The following is an 18,147-nucleotide window of genomic DNA, read 5'->3' on the forward strand; positions in this document are numbered from 1 at the left end:
TAGCTCAGTAAGCAGTTTATTGTAATGTGCATAAGCAAATACATAAATATATATATTTCATGTCTTTTCTATTTTAGATCTAAATTTAAAATTATTCCACCTAATGCTGGTGTTCAGATTTTTCCATATTGTGAATTATTTACAATGGGAATGCCAAGTCATGAAACAGATAAAAGAAAATGAAGTTTAATTAAAGGGAAATAATACCACCTCAGTGAATGCCTCCTTCTTTCATTTTCTGCCTTTTGTTTTTAATCTCTGCCCCTAAAGAGTATGGTGGGGCACTTTATAGGACAGTAGTCAATTTTGAACAACTTTTTTTTTGGATGGATTTTCACTTGTAAGAAATATAGTGATATAGGAGATAGCCAATAAAGTAATTAGTATGGTCTACACTTTCTCTTACCTCATCAAGAAGGGATATTTAAATGTGTCATCCCTGGTCAAAACAGCAACCTCTTGAGCAAGATGAAGATGAAAATTAGTACTAAAAGACTCCATCTTTTCTGTGATCTTGTAAAAATAGTTTTTCTATGAGTACATCTAATGTGTTATCCATTTCTGACTTGCTTTTGTTGACATTGCTTGTTCTCACTCAAGTTAGTCATGGCCACGCTCCAGTTCATTATCTCTAATTTGCTGCTGCAGTAAAAGCCATGGTGTATAATTGAGTAGAAACATCTTTTATCTACTGTATCCAAAACAGACCTGAACATATCACACACACGGTCTCCCTCCCTCCCCAAAGCACTGGAGATGACTTCGGAAAATTCACTCTTCCACATAAGCAACCATTGTCCAAAGCTGACAATTCTTTCTATTCAACCAAATCATAGGGTAACTGAAAAAATGTCTGCATTTACCTGTAAGCAGGGCAGGCAAGCTAGGGGCTGGGTTTGGAAAGGGGTGTATTAGCAATAAAGAATGCTCTATGAACAGCCTAGAACAATACACTCGAGGTTTGAAAAAAATATAAAATGCCAGTGTGAGCTATAATCAGCACGAAGCGGCAGCCCGTAGGTGGACGCGTGCCAGGGGCCATTGGACAGGGTTAAGCGCTCTCCCTGTAATTGTCGCCTGCATTCATCACAGGCTGGAATAGCAGAGATGCTTATGAGTGACCGATGACAAGCTCTTCTAAAAGAACTATTTAATTGCTTTCAGAGAATCATCCCCCTTGTTGAACATATTGTTCAAACACATGGGAATTTGGGGAATTATTTAATGCCAAATGAACTGAAATCAGCTAATTAGATGAACTCTCACACTCATGAATAGCAAAGCTCCTTTCGGTAATAACTTCAACAGCATTAGGAGGCCCAGGCAGGGCACATCCAGCGGCAGGCACAGCATGGGATGAGGGTTTTCCATTAAGCAGGCACTGGGCATTTCCATAAGTACAAAGGAAGTAAATCAAAATTTATATCTAATCCACTATGAGAAGCAGTGTCTGGATGTAGGTTTCTCTCTGGCAAAGGAACAAGACTTAAAATCTCTTGATTTTTTCTCCATGATTAATAAAGATTTGCCCTTTTCTGATACCTTTTATGTATGGCAATGAGGAAGGGAGATTTAGAAATATCAATTATTGCTCTTCACACACCTGGGGAGGCAGGTGTTAGCAGCAGCAGATCACAGAGAAGTCAGTCAAAGCGCTGGCAGCAAAATATCCCTAAATTTCTACTCGCAGGCCCCTGCTCTCTGTGACCAGATGTACTTTCCTCTTCTGCTACCAGCAGGAGGTCTCTGGTCAAACTGCTGGCTCTTATGGCACCCCAAGGAAAGATGGGAGCAAGCATTGGCTGAGTGGAGCCATGGATACAGACTGACGGCCTTCGAGGACAGAGGGCCGGGGAGATATGCCTTTAATTGGCCTGGTCGGAAATAAAGATTCATCAGGAAAACACAGACGGCATTTAAGTTTGCCCGCATTATAGAGTACAGGATGAGGAACAACCCTGCTCCTGCTAGAAAAAAAAGGTGACAGCTTTCTCAAATTGCCATGAGCTAATAACAACTGTGAAATAATAATGGCAGTGATTTCAGGACCATAATATGAACCTCTTCAGGGCATCACATACCGTAGTGTAGATTGAAAAGTCTGGCTGCATGAAATTTTTTTATTGTGTTTCTCTCTCTCTCTCTCTCTCTCTCTCTCTCTCTCTCTCTCTCTCTCTCTCGTTTCTATTGGAACTGTGTTTCTTTGAGCTGGCTAATTTATTCAATAAATTGTCATTATAACAACCCATGCTTTGACAAAATTTTCAATGCCTCTGCACGTTGATGAAGCTTCCAGACAGGGAAAGATCAATAATTTAAGAGTCAGGTCTGTGTAACCAGGTGGCTTGCTGAGCAACTGTATGGAAATATGGTTGTGAATTCAAATTTCTGCTCACACAGTGCCGCTGAGGGTTCTGGGGAAAGGGGCCAGCGCTGCAGCTTTGATGCAGGATGCACGTGGCAGGAGAGGATGCACAGGAGCATCTGCATGGCGCTCTGCTCAGGCAGGAAGGCCCGCGTGGCGGAGCTTGTGTAGTTACCGGGAAGGGAAACCTAGAGAACAGCAGCTGCAGGGAACATGAGCGGAGGGTCAAAAGAACATCCTGTGTCCTCACCGGGCAACTCTCGCCGTCACACCTGATACCGCACCTTCGCCTCACCTTGTCTCTGCCGCTAACGCCAGACAGTGTGGCAGAAGGGAAAGCCCGTGCCTTCACGTGTCTCACTTTCCTCACATGCCAAATACCACCGACTCTAAGATTGTTTTGAGGGTTAAAAGAAAGAACAAGACATCTAGCTTATGTGCGTTAAGTGAAGTTCTCCTTCCCCAACCCCCAACTCCCGCCCCTCCTGCCTTTTTATGAGTCTTATTTTGATTGGAACTTCTTTGAGTCAGCTAATTTATTCAATAAATTGTCATTATAGCAATGCATGCTTTGACGAAACTTTCAATGCCTTAGAGACGTGCATGATGAGAACTTAAGTTACCTCGTTGATGCTTTTTCATCCTTACCACCCAAACTCAGCTCAACTCCTCAGCCAGAGGAATCCCACTGAAATGTCATTTTGTTCCTGCCTCGAAAATTACAGCTGCTCCGGAGCACTTGGTGCTGCCTTGGAAGAGTTGTCCCCAAGATCCACATGGTTGGGTCCCCCATGCCCTTCAGCTCTTGGTTCCAATAGCGGCTGCTAATGAGGCATTCCCTGACCACACCTGAGCAATGCAGGTGCAACCTCCCCTACACCGAACACTGGACTTCTCTTTTCTCCACAATACTTACTGACCTTTAATGCACTCTGCCAATTGTTTACTTACCTTTTTTTTTTTTTTTTTTTTGCCTTCCACAAACTAGAATGTAAGCTCTGTGAGGTCAGAATACATACAATGTTTTCTGTTTCTTTTTTTTTTTTTTGTGTGTGTGTGTGTGTGTATTTGTTTCTTTCATTGTTGTATCCCAGGTGCTAAGTATATGCTGGTTGTAAGCAGTAAAAATATATTCATTGAAAAGGAGACAGGAGCATGAGGTGGTTCCTACTGATCAAATCTGGAAAATTCTGAGCATCAAAGTAAGCCATGGTACTAAAAGCATAATCATTGAGGAACATAAGAACCCATTAACTATATGGCTGTGAATAAATGATTGAGAAGGGAAACTTCTTCCATTCAACAGAAAGGCAGCTAATACATGTAGAAAGTCATCATATGGTGACCAACCATATTAACATTTGACTCAGTTGAGAATTATGAATGGATGCTGATCTATTTGGTAAAAGTTTAGAGAATAATAAGGAACTATTTACATGGTTCCTAAGTACCTTTGAAACTAATTACAAAGGGTAAAATATTACTTGACAGTGGGGAATCTTGGCAGGCACCACCTAACCTGAGTTATCAAAGTCAATGTTGTCAGTAATGACAAGTCAGCAGAATATACCTCCCGATATGACACAGTGAAAAGAATTCAGCATCACATTTGCAACATTCTTGCCAATAATACACAACCCTAATCTAACTGTAAGAAAATATCAGGCAAGCCCAAATTGGGGACTATTCTGCAGAACAAGAAGTGATCTACCCTCTTAAAAACCTTTAATGTCATGAAATAGAGACAGACTTAGGACCTGTTTTCAATGAAAGGAGACTAAAGATGCATGACTAAAAGAATGCAGTGAATGGACTAAGATTTTCATTTGCTATAAAGGACATTATTCAGTTAACAGGTGAAATATGAATAAAGTCTGTGAAGTAGATGATATTATGTTAATGTTAATTTCTTGATTTTGATTATTGTGCTGGTTAGGTAAGAGAATTTCTTGTTTTTAGGACATATGCACTGAGGTATTTAGGGGCAAAAGGACATCTTGTTTGCAATGGTTAAAATATATGTATGTGTGTATGCATATATAATTTATTTGTGTGTGTGTATACATGCACACACACATATAGAGAATATAGCAAATGTAGTAAAATATCAACATCTGTGAATCTGGATGTGAGATAGCTGGAAATTCTTTATACTATTCTTGCCACTTCTAAGGTTGAAATGGTGTCAGGAAAAAAAAAAAAAGAATTTAAAAAATGAACGAAAATAGAGGCCAGGGAGAATTTTTCCAGAATTCTTACAATAGACTCAGCACGGTGACTGACGGCTGTATAAAATGTGTGGTGCAGGGTGACAGAGGTGCTGCATCGGGTTGTAAGGGGGTGATGGTCCAGACCTCACCACACAGTAACTAACTCTCTGCAGTGCCCGCCCCCACACCACTGCCACCTGAAGGTCACGCTGGTTGAATGTCAGCTCCAGTGTAGCCGTCGCTAGCCATGGCAGGTCTGGAGGCGTATCTGTGCACATTTTGCTTTTGCTTTTGATATTTCTTGACCTGATTCTAGACTTGTAACATGTCACTCTCTTCAAGCAAAACAACCAGCTCCATATTTTGAGACGAGATTTTCATTGTTGTTGTCTAACATGCTGCGCGTGGTAATTATTGCTCCCTCCTTTCCTCCTTATGGTTTCTATTATAGATTCATGTAGGTTTGATCACCTTTACTCAGAGTATCACTCAGGAATGCAGGCAGGAGAGTAATGATAGTTTTACTATGCCAGACCCTGGGTCGATACATAATTAAATCATATTTTAATGGAATAGACATAAAAAGCAGATAGATGGAAGCTGTACTTAGTCTTAAAATTAAAGATCATAAGGCAAGGTAGCTCCAGTCTCCTACAGTTTTCTACCCGAGAAAATAAATAGTTTTAACTACTAGTATTCTCTTTTTCTCCTTTCATTAAAACCCTCACATACTGACCTAGGATGCTAACACTGCTGTGGATAAAAATCAAGGTTTGAAGTTTATTACTTCTGTTGTTTTTCCTTGACTCAGAAACCTCTCACCCTAGCTCTCAGATCACAGAATCTCCTGGAGAGATGGGTCCTTAAAGCCAGCTTGGTCATCAGTCTACCCCAGTATCATGAGCAGGGCTTTGATTCCTGAGGGCTTTAATTCTCTAACTGCTACATATAAAGTAGGAAAATGCACTCCTGGAAAGGGAGAATAGGAGATCAGGAGCCCAAGAGAGGGAAAAAAGAGTCAAGTTGAGCAAAATCTTCTCTTTATCATATTTGATTCCCTTTTAAGTGGTTCTAAAACTGTAATGTGGTTCAGGATTCCTTGGACAGCTTGTTTAAAATTATATTTTTGGACACCACTGATGAAGATTCTGATTATTGCTCAATAGGGCCCAGAAACCTCTCTTTACTGGCATTCCCAACATGCGAGGTAACCTGGCACTAACATTTGACCAAAGTTTTATAGTTTTGGAGAAAACATCCAGAGCGACACCTCCTGCAGTGGTCTTGGTGGTCTGTCAAATACAGATAGGGCAGGCTTCTGAAATGGAATTCGGATGCTGGTTAAATTAACTCAATATCAAGGCCTTGAATGAGGCTATGGTGTATTGAAAATTAAGCTGCATAGAGACTTCCTACATCCCTTTTCTCTGAGTAGCATGTGTACTAATAAGCAAAGATGTCAGGTTGGGGGGGCTGGTGGGGAGTAACTGCAAATAATGTCACAGTTCATCAAGCCATTCTACAGGGGTAGGCAAAAGCAGGTTCACAGTTGCTTGTATGGAAAATAACACAATAATTAATAAATAATTCAAGAATAAACTCTGTGTTTTGCATGCTCATCATTATAAACCTACTTTTGCCCACCCTTGTATTCCATTAGTTGGGGCTGGGAAAGGAGCATTTATGACAGTGGATTACCAAAAGCGACAAGCGCAATCACTGAGGATAGAAGACACACGGTTATATTACTAACGAGTTTAAAGATCTGGGTCACCCACCGGGTATTATCTGAAATGGGGCCACAGGAAGGGAGCTGGCATGGAGGGAATGGGGGTGGAAGGGGGATTACATATGCGTGAGTGAGGATCTGAATCTGCTGAAATTTGAGCACCACCATACCACGGGATTAAACTGTTTGCATATGTTAAATGGCTTTAGTTTGCACACACATTCATAGGGTGTTTACCAATTAATATACTCAAGGAATCACAAATCATGTGTAAATCACCAGTTCCTAGACACAAGTTAAGCCTCATCTTTCATGCAGTGTCAGGCTTGCGCTGAGCTTGTTTACTGCAAGAAGTGGAATGACGGCTCTGGGAAAGTACTTTAAAGTGAAAATAGTGAGGGGAAAGGAAGAAGAATGATCTATGCCGCAGGCTGCTATGGCATTTTCATATCTACGAGGCTGTTTGTTCATTTACATTTTGAATGGGGCAAATGTCCCTCCCTAGAGGAAACCTGAGTCCCATTTCACAGAATCATTTCATTTGAGGTGGGGAGAGGAGCTAAGAGGAGTCAGGCCCAAAGCACTGATCAGCGGAGGGAAGGAGTGACATGGCCAAAGTCACACCTCACTGTGACAGGGCTGGGGCTGGAATCTCCTGTCCTGTTACTGCTGGTGGTCCTGGGTTGGGTCATGGAAAGAAATGATGTCCCCTGGGGCACAGCCTCCAAGCTGGAAGTTTTAAGGTAATGTGTTGGCACGAGAGCTGTGAAGACTGTATTCATAGACACTGGAGATGGCCATGGGAAGGCGGAGCCTTCAGCTATATAGAGTGCTCAGAATCGGGTCTTGCATGTTTCCTACTAATGCCGTGCCAGAGACTCACTGATTTAAAACAACGCACATTCATTATTGTACAGTTCTGCAGGCCAGTACTCTCACTAACCTAGTACAAATGTGTCATCAGGGCCCTAGAGAAGAATCCGTGTCTTTGCCTCTTCCGGCTTCTAGAGGCTGCCAGCAGTACTTGGCTGGAGGCCCTTTTATCCACGAGCCAGCGGGGTAGCATCTCCAGATCTCTGCATCTGACTCTGATAGTCGCCTCCCTGTTACAAGGCCCTGACATGGGCTCACCTGCATAATCTGGAATAATCTCCTCTTCTCAAGGTGTTAACCTGAATCACATCCGCAAAGTCCCTTTGCCATGTATTGGAACATATGCACAGGTTCTAGGGACTAGAATGTGGATATTTTTGGGGTGGGGAGGAGGTGGCACCAAGTGGCTTGTTCACTTTAAAGTGAGAACCTAGAGACCCCTCTGCTGCTGCCCCCTGATCCAGTGTGTTCTCCCAGAGCCTGCAAATGGCCTGAGGGGTTGGTTGACCTTTACGATGCAGGCCTTGTATCAGCTGCAAGCGCCTCCACTGTAATTTCCAGGGAGAAGCTCTGTACCTGCATCCAACTGGATGGCATCCTGTGAAGTCATTATGGTTTGTCTTAAAGCTGATAACCAAGGGAGCTAGGGGGTTGATCATCCAGGTGTTTGAAGGGCCATGGGGGTTGTGTTAGGGAGCACCGAGGGCAGCGCCAGTGTGGGCCAGTGTCTTCTCCCAGCATTTTTATTAGGCTATATCCAAGCAAAGTGGAAAGGATGATATATATTACATATCTTAATAGGACAGGTTATTTCTCCTTCCAGCATGGGCAATAAAAGACATGGCACATACAACTAAAAATAATTACAGTATGTGGTGTTCCTTCACAATGTGCAATTAAACCCATGAACTGGTGACTTTCCTTTTATTGAATTAAGGTGCACCTTCCATTCAGATCTATTAACCACATTCACAAACCATTATCTTCTCAGTGGCCTCTTTAATTAAAGACTCCTCTGGACCACTCCAATCACTTCACATTGTGAGCTAACAGGGGCTTCAGATGCACTTTGGTTAAAATGACGGCAATTTTAATTTCTGTGAGCTTGTTTGTGGACCAAGAGGATGTGAGGTGGACGGGATGGTAAAGAGCATGGTATGGTGAAGTTCTCCTTCCCCCCAAAAGCAGATCATAAGATGACAGTGTGAGGGTCCCTGCCCCTTCTTTTCTTTTTCCTCTTTCTATTCCCTTTCTCAGTTTTGGAGGGTAATGGCATTATATTCTACTAAATGACTTTGTGAAGAAACTATCATGATTTCACTGCAGAAAAGAGCACACGCCTTCTGCTGAAGGTGCATCAACCCTTCTAGGCCATTAAGATACCTTTTGATAAGTTGCCCCTTTTACTACACTGCACAGAACTTGTAGCCTAAAAAAATTAATGTATTTCTGAAATAGCCGTTTACTCCCCTTCCACTAGCAGAAAGAACCCCTTTGTTTGTGACTTAGGAAGCGCCTTTCCTCCTCAGCTGTTCCCTGTGCCTGATTTGGAGTTAATTAATGCCAAATCCCCTCAAGGGGATAGGAATATGCCATCAATTTAACTCTTCCAAACATTTGTGAAACTCAAAGCAACAAACTGGATTCAAATCCATGACTGACCATTGAACAGAAATGGTGGCAGAGATAATCTGTCCATTTCCATCTGTCACTATCCAGCAAGGAAAGCCTGGTGAAGTGGACGGGGACAAAGCTTGCTCAAGGTGGCATAAGCCACCTGCCCACTTGACTTGTCATTGATCTCCTAAATCTAACACCAGCTCACCTGGAGTCCATTGTTGGGCTCATAAAATCTGCCTCTAAAGTATAAATCATTTTGCTGGAATATTAAGAGAAACAGAGGTAGATTCAAAGGAACTGATGCAGGGTGTCCACTGTATCTTCACAAGGCTCTTGATTTTAGAGTGAACAGTTAATATGTGTGCTATCACTGAATTAGTCTTTCCTCTGAGTCTAGGAAAGTGGTAGTAGGCAAAAGGAGAGATCGTAAGTTCGTTTGCATCACTGGCACAGAGCTGAGGCAAATTCCATGGACTTTAGAGAGCTTATCAGTATAATTAAAAGAAATAAGGATAGACAAAAAAATAATATCAAAACATAGCACTCATATGACACTTTATAGCTTGCACCAGACTTCTCATTCATAAGTCCCTTTATTGTCCTTTCCCAAATATTGGAATGCAGTTAATAACAGACAAAATATGTAGATGATGAAACTGCAGGCCAGAGAAAGAAAATGACTTGATGGAAGGCATTTGGGCTGTAGGTGGCTGGGCAGATTGGAACTGAGGCTTTCTGAATCTCTGTGTTCTCCTCATCCTACAATGTCATCGCATTTCTGATGATTCTTTTAAAAAATTAGTATTTATTTAGAGAGAGGGAAAAAGAGGGAGAAAGGGAGAGAAAACTCAATGTACTAGAGAAACACTGGTTGCTTCTCACGTGCCCCCAACCAAGGACCTGGCTCACTACCCAGGCATGTGTTCTAACTGGGAATCGAACCAATGACCTTTTGGTTATAGAACGATGCCCAATCCACTGAGCCACACCAGTCAAGGCTCATTTCCGATAATTCCATATTTCTCATGTGATGCTAACAACCAAATGTGCGCTACTTTCCTGACAAGTTATAGACATGCTCAGTTCAGTTCAATGAGCTCCAGAATAGGCAGATTCTTACCCAGTGATTTCCAGAGTGACGGTACATTTGACCCTCTGGGAAGCAGGCCGGCACAGTCTCTGCCGGATACTGTGACATTTTGCTCTAAGCAGTACCACTGCCACGCGATGTGGCCCAAAGCCTGACATGGGATTTCCATTCAGCAGTCATATTTTTTCTTGGTTATAAATATTACTTTCGCTTATGTATTTGTGAATCAATTTTCTTCCTATCCCTTTTCTTGTAAGTCAAAGAGCTGTGTTTATTCCCTGGAAAGAAATCCAGAGTTGCTCCCAGAGCAACTATTACCACAAACTCTCAGGTGAACTTCAGCTGGCAAATCTCTCTACTAATTAACCACCAGTTCCCAAGCCAGAATGCTGGGAATTATCTTCAACTCCTTCATGTCCTTCAACGCACACACACACAGCCAACTTTGCTGAGTTCCTCCCCAAGTCTCTCTCAAAACTCCCCACTGACAGCAATGGGAGGGTTAGAGAAAGAATTTAAAATGTTCACAGGAATACTGAAAAGTAGAATTTATTATCCAAATTGAGATACTTCTGAAGGTGAAAACAGTCACTCTTAATAACTGTGCTAGGCAAAATGAGGCAGATTTTCAGTGTGCTCACTAGGAGGGTGTGGGTATAATGAAGACTTGAACTTGGGTAGTGGCAGTAGAGATGAAGCAGAAAATAATATATCTAAAATGTAAATATGACTAGGTCTCCCAAATCTTAAGCCTTATCAATCCTTACCCACCAGTACATTTCACTTTCCTCAGTTTCACTCTTGCTTTCATATTCTGTTGTGATTTGCTTAGTTCTAACATACATGTTGGTATTTACCCATCCGCGCCCTTGCACATTCTACTCTCTTTGACCGGAATGCCTTTTACTCTCTGTCCCAGTTTTAGGTCAATTGTCACTTCCTCTCTGAGCCTTTGGAGAGGGTTCATTCTTTGACTTTGAACTAACATTTGTGTATCTTTGTCACCACATGAATCACACTGCTATATCGTTATTGATTTGAATAACTGGTTTTGCTTCTGGGGCATCATTTATTTCAGTATTTAGTATCTAATTTTCCTAGTAATTGCTCACAATTTGCTTAGTAGAAACCCCTGTGGTAGCATTTCACTTTGATTCCATAACTTTTCAGTGACATCTAACTATTAAAATAGTTTGAATTTGTTTTTAGGACTCATTTTTGTTCATTTTAAAACTTCAGTCTTATATCTGATTCACCCTCCAACCCCGCCCCCCAGTTCCCATGTGCACGGACACACGGTCACACACACACACATCTGCATGTGCACACACAGGACTCTGTGTGCTTAGTCTGGAGAGGAGGAAGCAGGTGGAGCTCACTCCTGTGACATTGATTGAAAGAGAGGGAAAACATACATCTTCTCCTTACTTCGGTGGCTAGAGGATGATCTTGGGTGACATTAAAAGTTTCTTAAGATAATCCTTAATGGACTCAGTGTAGATGGGTGGTGACTGCAAAAGTCCTCCCTGACAGAGGGTGCCAGTGACTAGGCTGCAAACAGTCGCGCCTAAGCATCTGTAGTTCCTTGTGGGTTTCAGTTACATCTGCTCAGTGTCCCCCAACGGATGGCATCTTGACCCTGCTCTCTGAGCCTCTTGGCATCACATCGAGGTAGCCCCTGGAAAACCTGTGTTCAAATTCACTTACCAACTCCTGGACAGGGTTCATCTTCTCTACCTCTTGGGAATACGGGGACTTGGGAATTATGGAAGCACTCTTTGCCCCTAGCTCCTTGGTGTTAGCAGGACACCCTCTCTTCTCAAACTTTTTTTTTCTTTTTCCTGTCCTCTGGTGGCATGGAACAAGGCAACAAACTGGTAAACAATGAGAAATCCTGCAGATGACCCAAATTTTTGAGGAATTGTCTTGGGGCTGTTTTCTTCGGCTTTGGTGGGGGCAGGGACAGCCATTTTGGGTCCCTGTAGTCCTTCAAAATGTGACTTCTCTTTTTGTCTCTGTAAGTCCCAATCTTGTATCAGTAGGGAGAGGAGGGCATGGTGTGTGGGTGAGTGGGATAGTGGTAGTGCATATTCTGATGAAATGATGCTTCTCAGCTGGTTCTGTAGGGACATAGGAATATTAACCTACACATTACAGCTGGCAAATATCTGATATTAGAATGTTGGGGTGCTAGTTCTTTTTTTTTTTTTTTTAATAAATTAGTTCTGAGCTTTGTCAGTTTCAGGACTACAGAACAAGTACACTGTCACCCTGCTGTGTATATACAACCTAGTTCCCGCCACCAAGTCTCCCACCAGAAATAAATTTCATATAAGGGATCCTATTTTTTTTTGGTCCACAGTACCAAATACATTTCGTACTTAATAGTCATTAGCTAAGCTCACAATCTCAATTGTGAAGACTATTCCAGAAGTCAACAAGGTCATTGCAGTGAGCAAGTGCAGTGTTGGTGTTTTGGGGGGTGCGGTGAGGTGCTGTTGGTCTGAGCTGGGGGATAGCTTGAGAAGGAATCTAGTGAGAAAGTTCTCTAAGCTAGAGCAGGCTAACAGAGAGGCAAATCAACCCAGAAGGTTTCAGCCAGGTTTTCTCCCTGTGGCGATGTTCTGGTAGAGCCAAAGGCAGATGCTCTTATTTTGAGTGTATCCTACACTACATTGTTTAATTGTGAGCCTCTTCCTGGGAAAGAAACTCTGTCTACTCTCTTCCACTTCCCATCGTTACTTTCTTCTGTCTTTCTAGTCTTGTATTTGCCCTTATCGCACGCTTTGCTATTAAAAGCCGCTGCACCACCAACACACTCTAAAAAAGTTAAAGCTTCGTAACACCACCATGTCTCCCTTCCCAGTCCTTGCCCTGAGATGTGCCCATTTGATAGCAAAAAAAAAGGGGGGGGGGTTGAAATACTCCTTTGGGTTGAGAGCAAAATCTAAAATATGTGTCTTTTTGTAAATTCTTCAGTAAGATTATATATATTTCCAGTTCTAGTCTAAGCATTTGGTCAGGAATATCCACATGACAGTGTAATTAGAAAAAGAAATGAATGTTTGCTTTTGGTTTCATTGCTCCTCAGGAGAAAGCTCCATATAATGATTTTCTGGTCCAGTTCTCTACTCTGCAACCATGGAGTGGGAGGGGTGCAGAACGAGAGCTGGGAGCGGCTAGTGGGAAGACTGTGCTACATCTATACCATTTCCTATTGTGATATATGTGGCAGAATTTCTGAAATGAGACAACTCATTTTTTGATCTTCTTGTTTAAACACTTTAATTTTATAAAAAATTATCAAAACCTGGTTAGAGAGAATTAAAAATGATTCCCTCCTAAGAGCTCCTGAAATAAAAGTTAAAAAACAAACAAACAAACAAACAAACAAAAAACAACAGGCCAAAATGCTTTCCAATGGCAATGTGGGAATAGAAGCAGGCTTTTTGAGAATGGCTGCCGCCTCCTGCCCTCCAGAGGGGCCTGTGGTAAAGGAGGCCATGCTTGGCATTGTGGGATCTGCTTAAATACCCTAGGTCCAGGGGGATCCAAGGGCTTCCCACCACAGATACTCTGGCAGCCCAGATTCCATCCCACTGCATCTCTGTGAGGCCACTCCAGTCCCCGTTCCTATGGTGTCACCTCCCTAAGGATCCTCTAGGTTTTGAATGGGCTACCATGTGAAACCTGACTCTCTTTGTTCTAAGAAAAGGCCTGGAGTAGAGTTGGGTGGAGGCTGCTTAATGAAATGTTCTGGCACCAGAGTGACTTCAAAGCAGGGAAGAATGCCTGGAGTTAGCCACTCTTCAAGACTCCCCCCCCCCCCCCCCCACCTTCTACTCTATAGATACTAAAAAATGTATCCCGGAGCTGGAAATCATTGAGTTACAGCTTTGGTACCTTTCTTTGTCTGGCTAATTTCTACTGATCTTTTAGATTCAGCACAAGTGACATTTCCTGGAAGCCATTCTCCCTACCTTGCCCTTGAAGTCTACCCTAGAATAAATTAAGGGGCCCTTCTCTACTTTTCCATTCCCTTCTGTGAAATCCTCTATTGCAATGTAATTCCACATTGAATTACAAAGTTATCATTGTCTTCCCAAATCTGGGTTCCTCTCTGTCCGATTCATGATGTATTTTTATTATTAAGCATAAGCCCTTTCCCTCATCAAGCATATCTTGCTGGATTCCCAAGAAAAATATGCCCAATGAAGCCCCAGTTGGGGAGTGTGATATAGTCTAAACATTATAAGACAGAAAATCTTGCTTTGGTGCCCCTTACTGTTACAAACTAAGGCAAACCTAACTTTTCTTGGCCTTAATTTTCAAGCCCATAAAAATTAGGATGACTATATATTGTTTACCATATACAATTCACAAGAAGCTTAAAAGAAATACTGTAGGTAGACTGCTTTATCAAATGGAAATGCATTAATCAGGTTTTCTTATTTTATCATCTTTGAGGTGGTTGTATCACTTTGTATCAAGCAATCCCAGGATATCCCTATCAGGTGCGTACCTACTATTGTTTTTCAGATAAGGACTCAGAGTTACTAAGAGCTTCATTACCTCACCTAGGGTCACAGAGATAATAGCAGGGCAGCTTAGATCTATGTGAACAGAGAGCCTCTGATGCCTGAGCTCCTACTCTTAGCCACTGAGCTCAGATGTTTCCTGTGTGTCTGCTAAGAATCCGCCCTGGAGTGAGACTTACTTTTAGCCTTTCTTCTCCCAAGTCTCTCATGTAATAAGAACAGCGATTTACCCATACATTTCTTAGACAGGTTCCACTTGACCCTGCCTTGCCTGGTTCTCAGTGCTCTCACAGAGCTATTCCGGGGGATTCTGCCTCGGCAGAGGGGACAGGATTTGGAATGCAGCATCAGAAAGCTGTTTCCTTAAAGCTTCCATCATCAAGAAGAGGTGGCATCCTGTAGTCTATGAGCTTTGGAGTTGGTGCCAGGTGCCCTGAAGGCAAACCTCAGCGCAGCCAGTAAGTAACATGCCTTGGAAAGCAGCTTCGCTTCTTGGAATGATTTTTTAGATTTTTTTTTTTCTTGTGTCCCTAAAATTGGTATAAAATCCTCTTCTTTTTGAACATGACTATGGAGATTAAATGAGTCAAAGGTACATGACAGCACTTTGTAAAATTACACTAAAACAAAAGCAAGTAATTACTACTTTTCCAAGGATGCAAATCCCCCTCCCAGCAAGCCATTTAATATGTATATGTACAAAAAGAGAACAGGGATCATTTCCTGAGCATTTAACCAACCCAAAGGTCCAGATTGCTAAGAGAGGCTGGAAAAATTCATTAAGGTGGCGTTCAAGTCTGAAAGCGTAGACAGAGCAGGGATATTGAGGAAGGAAAGTGACATTGTTCCATTTAATGGAAAGTATGGTGTCCCCTCTTGGAGGCTCCCCCGGAATGTAAGTAGGTTCTCCCAAGAAAGACAGGGGACATTCCATTCAGACACTGAACAGTCTCACTTAAAACTTACCAAACTATCCAAATATAGCCAACTCTCTGAATACAGGGGATTATTTTGTGTCTGTGATTCATTCCCGCAGCCATATCCCTGGGAACCTAGTACAGAATTGGGATCAATGATACCAGTTACAGTTCCACTAAATTATCTTCCTGTTACACCAGGGATTAGTTGAGAAAGGAGCAACAGAAATGTAACAGCAATAGGAAAATGGAAGAGACTTTGACCTAAATACAGCACAGAGGTGTTGTTGTGTGTGTGGAAGTGATGGAGTTGGAAAATCTGATTCTTACACCCGTGAACTGAGAGGGAAGCCCTGGTGGCGACTCCAGAGGCTGAGATGAAGGGAATGGCAACACGGGGCCAGCTCTGCGACTCTAGGGGCCTTGCCCTGAGCTCAAGTTCAGAAGGACGCAAGAGCACCATGAAATGAAAATGGGTTTTCAAGTGACATTAAAAAGAAAAGGTGACACTAAATGGCCTTCTCCTGATTAATTACAGGATTAAAAGCTGAAGGACTCAGATCCAAATAGCCGCCTGGCAGGGATGGAAAAAAATTGAACCTGAGCTTTAAAAAACAGTAACAAAAAGGCATCTGCTATTTTTAGTGGGTTTTTTTGTAAGTTGTTCGGAGCTCCGCAAAAGGGAGTGAAGATCACCTAGGACACTAATGGGCAGTTGGCCAGGCACTGGTCATTTCCTTAAATAGAACCATCTGGAAGGTTTTGGCAACATGGAAAAGAATGTGTGCATCCCGCTATTCTAATTTCTTCTCAATTTAATAGCGGGGAAAACACACACACCTCCTAGATCTGAAGTCTTGGGTGAACTGTTTCTGTCTACCTTCCTAGACAGCAGTCATGAACTCAACACCTTAGATACAGGTGGAAAGCCCAAGTTGGTTAACATGGCACTTGCTAAGCTAGCAGTGATCCAGGGAGTGACCACATCAGGCCAAACCTGTCTTTCTTTCAAGGTCTGTGAGCTCTGGTGAGTTTTTATGTATTTCTCCTTATTTTATAATTACAGGATGACCCAAGTGGTATTTCCCACACTTTTGAGCCATTTTATTTAAGTCCTTGTACGTTTGATGCCTTTTGGCACATTATAATTCTGACCTCCTAAGAAGAAGCTTCCAGCAAGAGGCAGGGATTGAGGTGAGCTATAAATTAGGCGTCTTTGAAAATGTGATCTTAGCCCTAGGTTGGTGCTCACATAATGCGGTGGAAGACACAGGGGATGGATTTGAGAGAATAGATTCTGATGAAGAGAGTAGGCTGCAGAGGTGGGGGTGTGTAGGGGGCCATATTTCAGGTAAGGCTGACTGCATTCTGCCTCATACAGGTTACGGTGACGATACGGTCTGAGAAATGTGTTTTTAGGTGATTTCATGGTTGTGCAAACATCACTGAGTGTACTGACACAAACCTAGATGGCACTGGTCACAAGGTAGGCTTGTTTACATCAGCAGCACCACAAATACGTGAGTGAAGCACTAGGCTCTGACATTGCTAGGTGACAGGAATTTTTCAGCTCCATCGTGATCCTTGGAGACCACTGCTACATACATGGTCCCTCTATGATCAAACTGTCATTAAGTGGCGCATGCTCGTACTTGATTTTTACAGGATGAGGTGTTTGCAGGCATATGTGTAATTAACCTAGACCTTAATGTTAAACAGGTATAATTTCTTACATCATTCAACCACAGGGATAACAAAAGAGGTGGTTCTTATCCAGAGGACTCCATTTTTAGGTTTGTTTCACTGAGATTTTTGAATAAACGCTTCAAATCTTTCTGTTTCTTAGTTTCCTCTAATTAAGTAGAGATTTAGACTCTAGCAGCCCATGGTTTCAAGTGCAAAGGTAAAGGCTCTAGCTCGACAGGACACGAAATCCTGACATAGTATAGTTTACATGCAAATCCTCTAAAGCCTCCCCAACAGCCAACAAGCAGGACCTTTCTTCCATTCCTATCAAACTTTCTAGAGCACTAAGTTAAAACCACTGGGCACCAAATCCTTTTATGGAGATAGCTATCAAAATCTGTTCAAACCATCTGTTTCTCTAGCTGTTTTTACTTTCCGTGGTTTTCCTTCATGTGTTCTTTGCTAACAACAACAACAACAAAATAACCTATTCTAAAATAGCCAAGATATTAAAACTAAAATGCCAGAGGTAAATATCCAGTTTATGAGAGAAATTGCTTTCTAAAGAGGAGTTAGCTTTATCTTGTGTGGGGCAAGGCAACATTTCCACAAATATTACAGCTGGACTAAGAAAATAACCCACTACTTTCATTAAAAAAGTAGGTGACAAGATTTGTATTTATTCCCATAATTGAATTTAATGCTGCTGAAATTTGTCAGACCTGAAAGCTATTGAAGCATAGACCATATTTTTACATGAGGAAAATTGCCTAAGAAATAGTCTCTCCTGCTTAGCAGGTCTTCTGCTGAATTTAAAAGGTCACAGGTCTGTCTTCCCTGCATTTGCATAATTCCTAGCACCAAACAGTGCCTCCAGTGTAGATTTTTTTTTTTTTTTCCTTTTGAGAGGAAGACTAAGGGAGGCTGTCCTTGTTTGTGGGGAAGGCCTATGTACGACTTGCCTACCAAGTCACTGTTTTACATGCTGTCTAGATGTCAGAGACTTAGGTTAGTTACCTAATAAGGTGAGGTGACCTGTGCATTCATTCTAGCCAATAGTTTTATAACTGCTCTTTTCCTCTATATAGTCAAGTAGCTCGTGTCTCACCTACACACCTC

The 18,147-nt window shown here is 42.1% G+C and overlaps 1 protein-coding gene across 1 annotated transcript in view; it reads right to left on the reverse strand.

Annotated features, from left to right (window-relative positions):
- UNC5D (unc-5 netrin receptor D) overlaps window positions 1-18,147 on the reverse strand; it is a 223,474-nt gene that overhangs the window by 39,202 nt on the left and 166,125 nt on the right. The gene's annotated exons all lie outside the window — the stretch shown is intronic.

This window comes from Furipterus horrens, unplaced genomic scaffold, assembly GCF_987537825.1.
Source record: "Furipterus horrens unplaced genomic scaffold, mFurHor1.1.pri manual_scaffold_12, whole genome shotgun sequence".
NCBI lineage: Eukaryota > Metazoa > Chordata > Mammalia > Chiroptera > Furipteridae > Furipterus > Furipterus horrens.